The sequence below is a fragment of the Rhamphochromis longiceps genome, linkage group LG18 (assembly GCF_057381845.1).
Source record: "Rhamphochromis longiceps isolate RC_006_pf linkage group LG18, R_longiceps_female_GT1.1, whole genome shotgun sequence".
Classification (NCBI taxonomy): domain Eukaryota; kingdom Metazoa; phylum Chordata; class Actinopteri; order Cichliformes; family Cichlidae; genus Rhamphochromis; species Rhamphochromis longiceps.
In genome coordinates, this window is record NC_140574.1 from 28,750,515 (window position 1) to 28,761,755 (window position 11,241).

The following is an 11,241-nucleotide window of genomic DNA, read 5'->3' on the forward strand; positions in this document are numbered from 1 at the left end:
TCCATCATGTGCAGCCAAGAAACCTGTGATCTGCCAAAGTTTAAGGGGTGGATTTTGGTACGACTTTTAAAGGTCTGTGTTTCCACAACCAAGACGTTGCTTCAGGCCGTCTACATCCTGTGGTTCTGAACTTTGGATGAACAAATGGCAGCAGCCGTTTATCAGAAGCACCCAAACTGTTCTTGGCGATGGTCTGACTCAGTCCTTGGGCCACAACCTTTTATTTCCTGTTAGCGTTGTTTGGTCTTTGCACCTGCACGTGTCCTTTGCTTCCAGCAAAATGATTGTGACAACGGACATTCAGCATCTAGCAGATGTTATATATGCAACATGCAGCAGCAGTTTTTTACAGTTACCTGCCTGCTATACCCAAGAGACGTGATGATTTACGGTGTCAGTCCTTTCATCACAGAATGGGCCACGTGACCAGTTAAAGTGGTGACAAACTGTTGGCTCTGTCTGTCAAAACGAAAAGTAGTTATTGGGGCTAAAAAAGGATTTACAGCCTATTAAACGTGCAAGAGAGCTAATCCAGTTTCCAGCGAGTCCATCATCAGCTGGGCTGATTCATAACCAGAACGTCCCAAGTGTGAAGTCAGTGAATCAGTGCTGGCCCGGTGCTGAACAAAGTGAGGCTGAAGGGACTGTGGAGACATCAGCACATCACATTTTATATTGGTTTTATTATAATGTTCTTCTAATAAGGAACAAAAGCACAGACACCAACCTCCTGATCTGCGGAGCAGTGGTGGTAGAGGAACTTCATCTCAGCTTTTTAGTAGAAGAGGGGGTGAGGGAAAGGTGGACTTTGGAGGGCTTCGGGGGAGGGAGGATGGAGCAGTGTGAAGTCTTGGACAGGTTTAACCTGACACAGAAAACAAGAACACATCATATTTGTGTGTGTGTGTGTGATCCAAGAGCAAATACTAACCTTGATCCTTCACAAAAACAAGCACAGCAAACAATTTCTCTAAAAATTCTTCTGATGATTTCTACGCTCACTGCAGGAATCAACATCTGCACATACACTCTGTACAAGAGACAAAATACAAATACGCTTCAACGTGTTGGAGGTACCTCGATTTAACTCATGTGGAAGTAGCCCAGTTCTTGGTTGTGTCAGGTTAGCAGTTTAGTGATGTTAGTTTACAGGAGAAGCCGGAAGCACGTTGTGAGTTTGGTTCGTGGTTGTCCTTCACTTTTGTTTCTTTTTGCCGCAGCTCCCATATCCCCGATTTGTAACTATTTACTTTTTACAAAATGTTTCTTGAACTATGGCAGCATCTTATTTATCTTATATATTTAGGCCGTGGATTCAGGGACCAAAACAAAAACTGTAATGAGCAGAGGTATTATCTACTGATTGTGTGTCTGGCGGCAGCCAAGGGTGGAGAGCAGAGGCAGCGGGCAGGCCAATCGAAACGCAGCTCAGGCTGCAGCTGCAGCAAAAACTTGGGCGTAGTAGGAGGGATTCTGGCAAACCGTCAGGAGGGGGAAGTGGTGCTCTACCAACACGGTGTACAGTAAAGATGGAGGCCTGCTGACTCCAACTGAGGACACTGTCAGGCAGTAGAAGGAATACTCTGACAACCTCCATAATCTTAATCTCACTCATAATTAACTAAAGTATCCAAAAGACAACAACTTCTCTTGTTGCATTTAGGTTCCAGTTTAACCAAAGAACAAAAAAGGATACATCAGCTCGAGCAGGTTATACACAACATTTACACTGCACAGATGAGAACACAGCATGATTTCATTCAGTCCAGTCTGTCTGTTAGACAGCGTGCAAACAAAGCATGCGTTCTTTGTAGCATTCGACAACAGAGTCACTTACTGTATGTACTTGTTTTCTGACATCCACAAAAACATATTGGTGTCTATTATATCTCCTTGTTAATAGAAACTTTGTGTCCAGCGTTTGAGCTAATTCTCAACGTGTCTCTTGCACTGACCACAATAACCATTTATCGTAAATTAAATTACAGCAATTGGTACCTTGAGCAGGATGACGCTGATCTCGGTGGGCGTTTTCCCTTCAGTGCTCTCAGTTTGTCTCCCTGTGTCAGACTGACTTCTTTGCAGTTATTCTGGACAGACGCAGAAAGAAAGACACAATTAGCAGCATGAAAACACAACATTGTGATCATAACTCAGTAGCCTGTTTGAATTCTGCAGTAACCATTAAAAAAGGTCATGTTGATGCTATGAAGTCACACCGCTGACCTCATCCAAGCTATATGACTTGCAGAGCACGGTGTTGATTGACAGGTCATCCATGCTGGAAAGCAGCGAGGACACTGCCTCCTGTTCCCTCCCTGCACAGAGTCAGAGCGGTGAAGCTGCTGTTGCTGCAGCTGCTGCTGCTGACTCAGTCTCTGTTGGACCAGCTGTTTAGACCGATGCACGTCACTCTGAACCCACAAACTGTGCTGCTTCCTGCACACAAACATCAAACACACGCCACAAACTAACTGTGATATTATGTTTAGCAGGTATAACATTCAACATCCTGGTTTAGCGTGTAAGTAGACACACAAAGCTAGTAGCCATTAGCAACAGAGCACTACTGTGGCGTAAGGAGGAAGTGTGCGTCCAGAGCTGAGGAGAGAAACAAGCTGCAGCTGAACACTGTGACTGCAGTCTGCAGCAGTAACACAGTTTTCAGGCTTTTTTAAAATTACATTTGATTTATCATCCACCAGTTTCCCACTGCTGCAGTCACCACCACCACCAGCTGCACATGGGCACACTGGGGAATGCCTCACCCTGACCTCCACCTTTTGCTTCTCTTCTAACTTTTACTACATTTCCAGCATGCTCCAACCATGACCTCAGCATGGAGAAACATCTTGTGTGGTAACAGCAATAGATGCCACAGCCTAAGGACAGACGGGCCTTGTTTGTCCAGCACATCTCACAGATGCTCGATGAGATTGAGATCTGCCGAAGTTGAAGGCCAAGGTGACACCTCAAACCCTTCCTGATCTACTTGTGCTTTGTGTGAAGACTCCAGCGACACTCGAAGTATTAGTGAACAGCTGTACTCAGTGACCAACGCCTTTTGGGTCATTGCAAAATGTCAAACAGTTTGTGTTTAAATAAAAAAAACTGGAAACAGAAAAAGATCCAAGTGGACCAATCACACCTTCACAGGTAAACGCAATGACCCTGATGAAGGCCACTAACACGTTATTGTTCCCTAATACTCTGTCACTGGAGTCTTCACCTCATCAGAGCTTTGCCTTCTCCGTGCACCTTGGAGGTGAAGTTGCCGTCTGCTTGTGTTTTGTGACAGGGCACATTATCCTAATGAAGTGTTGCAGACGTGTCTGTGTGCACATCATATGGAAAGCATTACTTCTGTACCTTCATGAACGGCACTAAAGGTTAATGATTGTCTCCGACTGAGACCTTTGGAGTCACGGAAATTGGACCGTTTGGTTTGAGCGGTCACAGCTGAGGCACAAACTCACTCTTCTAAGAAGTTTTGCTGTGGACCGATGATAGATCCAGGTCTGCAGATTCTGATCCAAGCAATCGCCTAGGCTGCAGTAAACCGGAAGGTAGCAGCCAATCAGAGTCCCCGTGCGGCCTAATCCAGCTGTAAATGGATGAAGTGTTTAAAGAGACAAAGTTAAGATAAAAGAAATAAATGACATCAATTAAACATACATAAACACTTGCAGTCCTACCTTTACAGTGCACTGCCACTGCCCCGTCTGTACATTCACACACATGCAGAAAGCGTCTGACGATGAGGTCAGAGGGCGTGGTCCCATCAAGAAAGAAGAGGTCGTGGTGTTCAAATCCTGCATCCTCAAACCGCCTGCCATCATACAACTTCCTGTTCAGACGAACCACGGTCGTTACGTCATTTTGGCAAAAGTATGAGAAGTATGCATCGGGTGTGTGAAGGGGATAACCTGGAGACAGAATCAACAATAACTGAGTTCCATCATAAGTTTCAATCAGCAAGGGTCTGTTTTTAATGCAAGTACTGTCTCTTAATGCAAACGTAAAATAAGATTCAATGATGTAGTGTCAACTGATTTATGTTGTAAGGTAAAGACATTAAATACAGAGAAAACCCCAACAATCGAACGGCCCCAAGCACCTGCTGACAGTGGAAAAGAAAAACTCCCTTTTAACAAGAACCAGGCTAAGGGAGGGGGGGCAATCTGCCACATGTGGTCGGGGTGAGGGGAGGACAACAGGACATGAGATGGACTGGAAGAGAGCCAGAGGTGAATAATAACTACATGCAAAGTGGTGTAAATACACAAATTAAAAAGAGCTGAGTGATGAAGAAGCATGAGTGCATCATGGGAAACCCCGAGCCACTGCAGGGTTCAGGCTCATCTAATCCAGCCGTAACAACATGACAACTCACACATGACAGCACTAAGCAGGAAACAATACACGCCATCAGAAGACAGCAGGGTAAGGTTAGCTCTTCTCAGCTGTTTCAGGACGTGCAGGCACTGAGGGGCTGCAGAGGCCTTCTGTCAGGCCAAGCAACATGAGCACTGATGTTGTTTGGAGGCATGCTTTTAGCTTTTAGCTTTGAGATTCTGACTCACCATTTTTTATCTTACCACGAGAATGAGGGCTACTGAACGATCCAGTTCATATCTCCATTTTCAACTCGCTAAAAGCACAAAAAGAAAGGAAAGAAAGACTGTGATAGAGGTTAGCGACATATCAGTTAAAAACATTGGCTCCAGAACACCTTAATTATACCACCACTGCAGTAATGAACACATACAGTCTGTTTTGGGGGGCTTTTACCTTTCATTCGAAATCAGTTTTGTTGTAGTGGACACAGGTGAGCTGACTTTTACTTCACTGAGGTGGTACTCACTGACTGTCTATCACTTGGACGGGGTGAGTTATGGATCAATCTAACTGAGAAACTGAGGAAATACAGCGTGCACCAACGCAGGCCTGGACATGCACTGTACGAGCCCTTGGTTGGCCCTGACTGTGTTACTAACAGCACTGCAAATTAATTGGATGAATAACAACCGTACGTTATTTATTTCTTACGGTATCCTGGTCCTGTTTTCATTGATATAGACCTGTAGAACAGTCAGCACTCTGCAGTCTGTTACCTCATAATGTTCATATTCTTCTGCACTGAACCTTTCAAAATCCAGGAAACCATGTTGTAATGCCTGCAGAGGAAAAGAGCAGAAACAGATTTTCACAACAAAAGCACTCAGAGCATACAACTCTGCAGTGGTTTCACAGATTCAGTTCAATTCAGTTTTTTTTTAGCACCAAATCACAACAAAGTCACCTCAGGGCAGTTAATATTGTACGGTAAAGACCCTACAGTTATACAGAGGAAACATAATCAGACCACAACTATGAGCAGACACACTGGTGACAGTGGGAAGGAAAAACTCGTTTTTAACAGAAACACATGTGTCACCAGAACCAGGCTCAGGGAGGGGCGGCAATCTGACTGACTGCTGAGGGGCTGAGGGGACGGAGACAGGACCAAAGACACACTGTGAAGACAGTGTGAGATTAATAACAAGTATGATTCAGCGCAGAGAAGTAAGTGAAGAAGAAACACCCAGTGCATCATGGGAATCCCCCAGCAGCCTACACCTATTGCAGCATAACTAAGGGAGGATTCAGGGTCACCTGGTCCCATTCTACTTTTAAATACTCTAGGAACAACAAGTAAGCCTGCAGAGCGAGAGCGAAGTGCTCTAATAGGGTGATATGGTACTAAAAGGTCATTAAGATAAGATGGGGCCTGATTATTTAAGACCTTGTATGTGAAGAGCAGGATTTTGAATTCTGGATTTAACAGGAAGCCAATGAAGGGAAGCCAATACTGGAGAAATCTGCTCTCTCTTTCTAGTCCCTGTCAGGACTCTTGCTGCAGCATTTTGGATTAACTGAAGGCTTTTCAGTGAGTTTTTTGGACATCCTGATAATAATGAATTGCAGTAGTCCAGCCTGGAAGTAATAAATGCATGAACTAGTTTTTCAGCGTCACTTTGAGACAGGATATTTCTAATTTTAGAGATGTTGCACAAATGGAAGAAAGCAGTCTTACATATTTGTTTAATATGTGCGTTGAAGGACATGTCCTGGTCAAAAATGACTCCAAGGTTCCTCACAGCGTTACTGGAGGCCAAGGTAATGCTATCCAGAGTAAGAATCTGGTTAGATACCATATTTCTAAGCTTTTCAGGGCCGAGTACAATAACCTCAGTTTGATCTGAATTAAGAAGCAGAAAGTTAGCGGCCATCCAGGTCTTTATGTCTTTAAGACATTCCTGCAGTTTAACTAATTGGTGTGTGTTATCTGGCTTCATGGACAGATAGAGCTGGGTGTCATCTGCATAGCAGTGAAAATGTATGCTATGTCTTCTAATGATGCTGCCTAAGGGAAGCATGTATAATGTAAACAGAATTGGTCCTAGCACTGAACCCTGTGGAACTCCATAATTAACCTCAGTGTGTGAAGATGACTCTCCATTTACATGCACAAATTGGAGTCTATTAGATAGATATGATACAAACCACTGCAGCGCAGTACCTGTAATACCTACAGCATGTTCTAATCGCTCTAATAGGATATTATGGTCGACAGTATCGAATGCTGCACTGAGGTCTAGCAGGACAAGCACAGAGATGAGTCCACTGTCAGAGGCCATAAGAAGATCATTTGTAACCTTCACTAAAGCTGTTTCTGTGCTGTGATGAGCTCTGAAACCTGACTGAAACTCTTCAAATAAACCATTCCTCTGCAGATGATCTGTTAGCTGTTTGACAACTACTCTTTCAAGGATTTTTGATATGAAAGGAAGGTTGGAGATTGGCCTATAATTAGCTAAGGCTGCTGGGTCTAGAGATGCTTTTTGAGTAAAGGTTTAACTACAGCTAGCTTGAAGGCCTGTGGTACATAGCCGATTATTAGAGATAGGTTGATCATATTTAAGATTGAAGCAATTAAGAAGCTTCAATCTAATTAATTAATGGCAGGACTTTGAGCAATTTTGTAGGAATGGGGTCTAAAAGACACGTTGATGCACTGGCTATTTCTTCTTTAGTCGTTTGTTTTCAATTCCTGTGTGTTTGTACATCACTGAAGTATTTAATCATTAGTAATTATTAAACTCCTTTGTAGTTCTCTCTGCTCTCTTCGCTTACGCCTCACCCATAACCAGTCACAGTGAATTGCTGCCTCCTTAGACCTGGTTCTGTTGGAGGTTTCGTCCTGTTGGAAGGGAGTTTTTCCTTCCCACTGTTGCCAAGTGTATACTTCTGCAGTGCTGTAGGGTCTTTACCTTATAAGTTAAAGTACCTTGAAGTAACTGTTGCTTAGAATTAGTGCTATGAATAAAACTGAATTCAATTACTGTTGTTACAGAATAGGAGGAGAACAATGTCAAATGTGGCTCAAACAGGGATTTTTGCATTGAAATGAGGTATGACCAAAATGAAAATTAATAAGTGTCATTTTAATTTTACTAAAATCATCTGTGTTAGACGTTGTTGCTACCTTGTGGATTCCTTGTAAGCAGTCTAGGACGGTGAGGTTAAATGAGCACTCACACACACACACACACACACACACACACACACACACACACACACACACACACACACACACACACACACACACACAGTGAAAGGAATACAGTAATAGTAGTGTAGTTATAAACAAAAGCTTTTATAATAGGATAGGGTTCAGATCATATCTGTTCACATATGGTCTCAGACTTGTTTGCACTGTAAATAAACATAAACCATCACTAAGAGTGTAAAAACTAAGCAGCACCTGTTTAGCTGAGCTGAGCTCAGGACTGGGAATGGGGGGAAACACGTTCTTAGCTCAGTCTAGATGAATGAAATCAACCAACTGGCACCGCTAAAGCTCACTAAGAGCTCATAAACTGTTAACAATTCATTCAAATTTCTGAATTCAGTTTTATTTATATAGTGCCAAATCACAACAGCAGTAAAAACCCTACAATAATACGGGAAAATGTTCCCATCCCAAACTTTTTTTTTTTTTTTTTTTTTTTTTTTTTTTTGGCCTGTCCCGTTTGGCTCTTTTGCCATCAGAATTGTTGTCTAAAGGCAAAGAAAGATGCCCAACGGATTTACTTTACCAAACTGACCATCCCAGCCTTGCCGTAATGGTCCATTTGATTCACCTTTTATTGTTTATTTTATTTTCACTTACTGAATACGGGACAGACTTGACTGGGGGAAAGAAGGGGAGAAAGAAAGAGGGAAAGAGAAACAGCTGAGAAGAGGGACGGGGGAGAAGGGCAAAAGACAAAAACCAACAGAACGGGCAGAGAAAAAAAATGCATATATCAATCACCTGGATCACCTGCTGAGAAAGAAAAAAGAAAACAAGCAGAAGAGAACAAGAGTAATAGAATAAACAACATCACAATGATATATGGGAATATGACAGTAAATACTAAATGTTAAACATTATTGTGCAGCACATAAGATCAACAGAACACAGTGTGCTTTGAGGTAGGAGCCAAAAAGGGTGTAGTTTGTGGGTGTGATCACCCGTGTGTACACCTGTGAGCATGGACGCGCTTGTTTTTTTTTTTTTTAAAAGGTTCCTTCATGTAATAATCTGCTAGAGGGTGTGGGGGGGCCACAGCCCCGTCCTCCAGGGCGTGAAGCAGGTGTGGAGGAGATCAAAACTCCAGACATCCAGAGGCCCCCAGAACACAAGAGACCAAGGAAGACCAACAGAGGGGCAGCTGCGCCACTGTCCCGGAAAGAGCTGAGGAGAGTCCCAGATGAGGGCTCACTCAGCAGCCGCGGAGCAGAAGCCAGGGGGAGTTGCAGTGACGCGCCCGTGAGCTCCGCCGGCAGCCAGCTGCGCCTGAGTGACCGAGCCCCAGGCCGAGAGGCCGGGGGCACCCCCACCTCCGAAGTGGCCCGAGCGAGCCCCAGGCTCCAGGCCCCGATAAGCGGCCGCCAAGGAGTGAGCCGGTGTGTACCTGGACGCCCATCCCCGGACACAAAGAACCACCAACGCACCGATGTCTGAGGGGGTCCGCCACTGGCAGGGGAAGTGGTGGTAGGGGGAGATAGGCCTCCAAACCTTGGAGGGCCTGAGATGTCCCCAGAGAGGTGGCGCCTGACACCCAACCTGACATATAGACACAGACATACAGGCACACACATATACAAACATCCATTCCCACCCTCATGCTCCCATCCCAAACTTAAAAGTGTGGGTTTGATGAGGTTTCCTGACTTCCTGGAACGTTCATGCCAAGGTCGCCAAATAATTTCCAGCTAGGTGGAGTTTCTTCTTGTTACCCCTGCTTCCAGTCTTTATGCTAAGCTAAGCTAGATTTAACAGACAGAGAAGAATGGTGTCTCAGTAAATGTAATGACAACAGCCCCAGCATGAAGTGCTGTTTCATAGAAAGCAGCAGCCTGTACCTAAACGGCATGTAGCCTGTGTTGTTTCCTGCTATCAGAGTCCTGTAGGCATCTTCTGTGTCATGGTCCTGGGCCATGTTGGCCCAGTGTTCTTAGTTTCCTTGTATGTTTGTATTTTGTTCCTTGCTTAGGCCATGGTTTCTGAGTTGCCCTGTTGTGTTGTTCCCTAAGTGTTTTCCCTTCATGGCTTTTACCCCCTGTGTGCCCCTCTGTGTATCTGTGAGCCCTCGTCTCTCCTTATGTTTTATTCCATGCTTCCCCTGCCCATTATGTCTAAGTTCTCCCCGTGCTCTCTCTTCCCCCTGTGTGCCCTCTATGTATTTATGAGCCCTCGTCTCCCTTTGTGGTTGTTTCATGTTTCCCCAGCCCGTTATGTCTGTGTTTTCCCCGTGCTCTCTCTCCTCCTGTCTGAACCTCTGTGCACTTCCTGTTTACCTTGTGACTCTCACGCCCATACATGTCATGTTCAGTTCACCCCGCCCTGTCTCGTTATGATTATCAGTGTCACCTGTGTTCCCCGTGTGTTCCCACTTTCCTCGTTAACCCTCTGTGTATTTCTGTCTGCGTCTCCCTCTGTTCAGCGTGACGTCGTCCCTCATGCTGTGTGTGATTCCCCCGTGTTTCCTGGTGAGCTTTATGTTAGTTTTTCCCAGTTTAGTTTTGTATCTCCTATTATCTTTGGTCAGCAATAAAGCTGCTTTTTGAGTTCATCCCCGTGTGTGTGAGTTTTGCATTTTGGGTCCTCCTCCTGCCTGCCACACAGCCGAGCCTTGACATTCTGGGCTTCTCTTCAAATACATCACCTACAGGGCAGAGGTTAAACTACGTAACTAATAATGGACAGACAGACGGGCAATCAGATGATGTGATGGACAAATGAAATGATATTTACAGCATAGGCACCAATGAGAACAGCAGCATTGGCTCTCTTCTTCTGGTCATAGCTGGTTTAGTGAACCAGTCTCTTTCTAGACATTGTGAAAGACTATAAACCAATAATGATAATCAGTGAAAACAGCACATGTGCATTAATACATTTAAAATAAGCGTCTACTGTCAGAGGAGTGCACACACACCATCAGAGCAAAGACCTTTCAAAATAAGAGTGTAATGCGTTTTCTAAATGATATCTATACAGCATACAAAGCCCTGAGTCTGAAGTACAGACCTTCATCTGCATTACCTTCAGCTTCTTGTTGAGTTTCCAGCAGTATCTGTACAGCATGGCCAGGTTGAGGGGCCCAAAGTCTGCATAAAAACTGCAACACACAGTGAGAGAGATGTCAAATAGGAGCTTTCAACAATTACAACACAAAAACAACACACACACACACACACAAATCAGCCACAAAACTAAACCCACTGACAGGTGAAGTCAGTGACATTGTTCATCTGGTTATAATAAAATGCTCCGTTAGAAAACCTTGGGACATTTATCTGGATGTTTCCACCCACACAATGCAGACATGGAGTCAGGTTAAAAACACATCTGTGAAAACATTACTGGCAAACTTCATGTAATATTACATTAAAGCAAATGTCAATTTATAATTAAAACAAGAATTTTGAGCAGTAGTGTGTATTGTGTACATGTGTCTGTATCTGATCAGGATTTTTTTAGTTGTGTCTGTCATCAAAAATTGATTTGAAGTGTTTTAAGTCAGATGGCAAACTCTGCCTAACAAGTCCACTTTATTGCGTGCTCATTTTCTCCTATTACTGGCTCATACCTCACCTTTACGTCTTTACCTCACAAAATAAAGCACCCTGAGGTGACTGTTGTTGTGA

At 44.0% G+C, this 11,241-nt stretch overlaps 1 pseudogene; it reads right to left on the minus strand.

Moving 5' to 3' along the window:
- Positions 1-490: 490 nt before the first annotated feature.
- LOC146648599 (dual specificity protein phosphatase CDC14AB-like) lies at positions 491-10,845 on the minus strand (annotated as a pseudogene).
- Between the last annotated feature and the right edge of the window lie 396 nt (positions 10,846-11,241).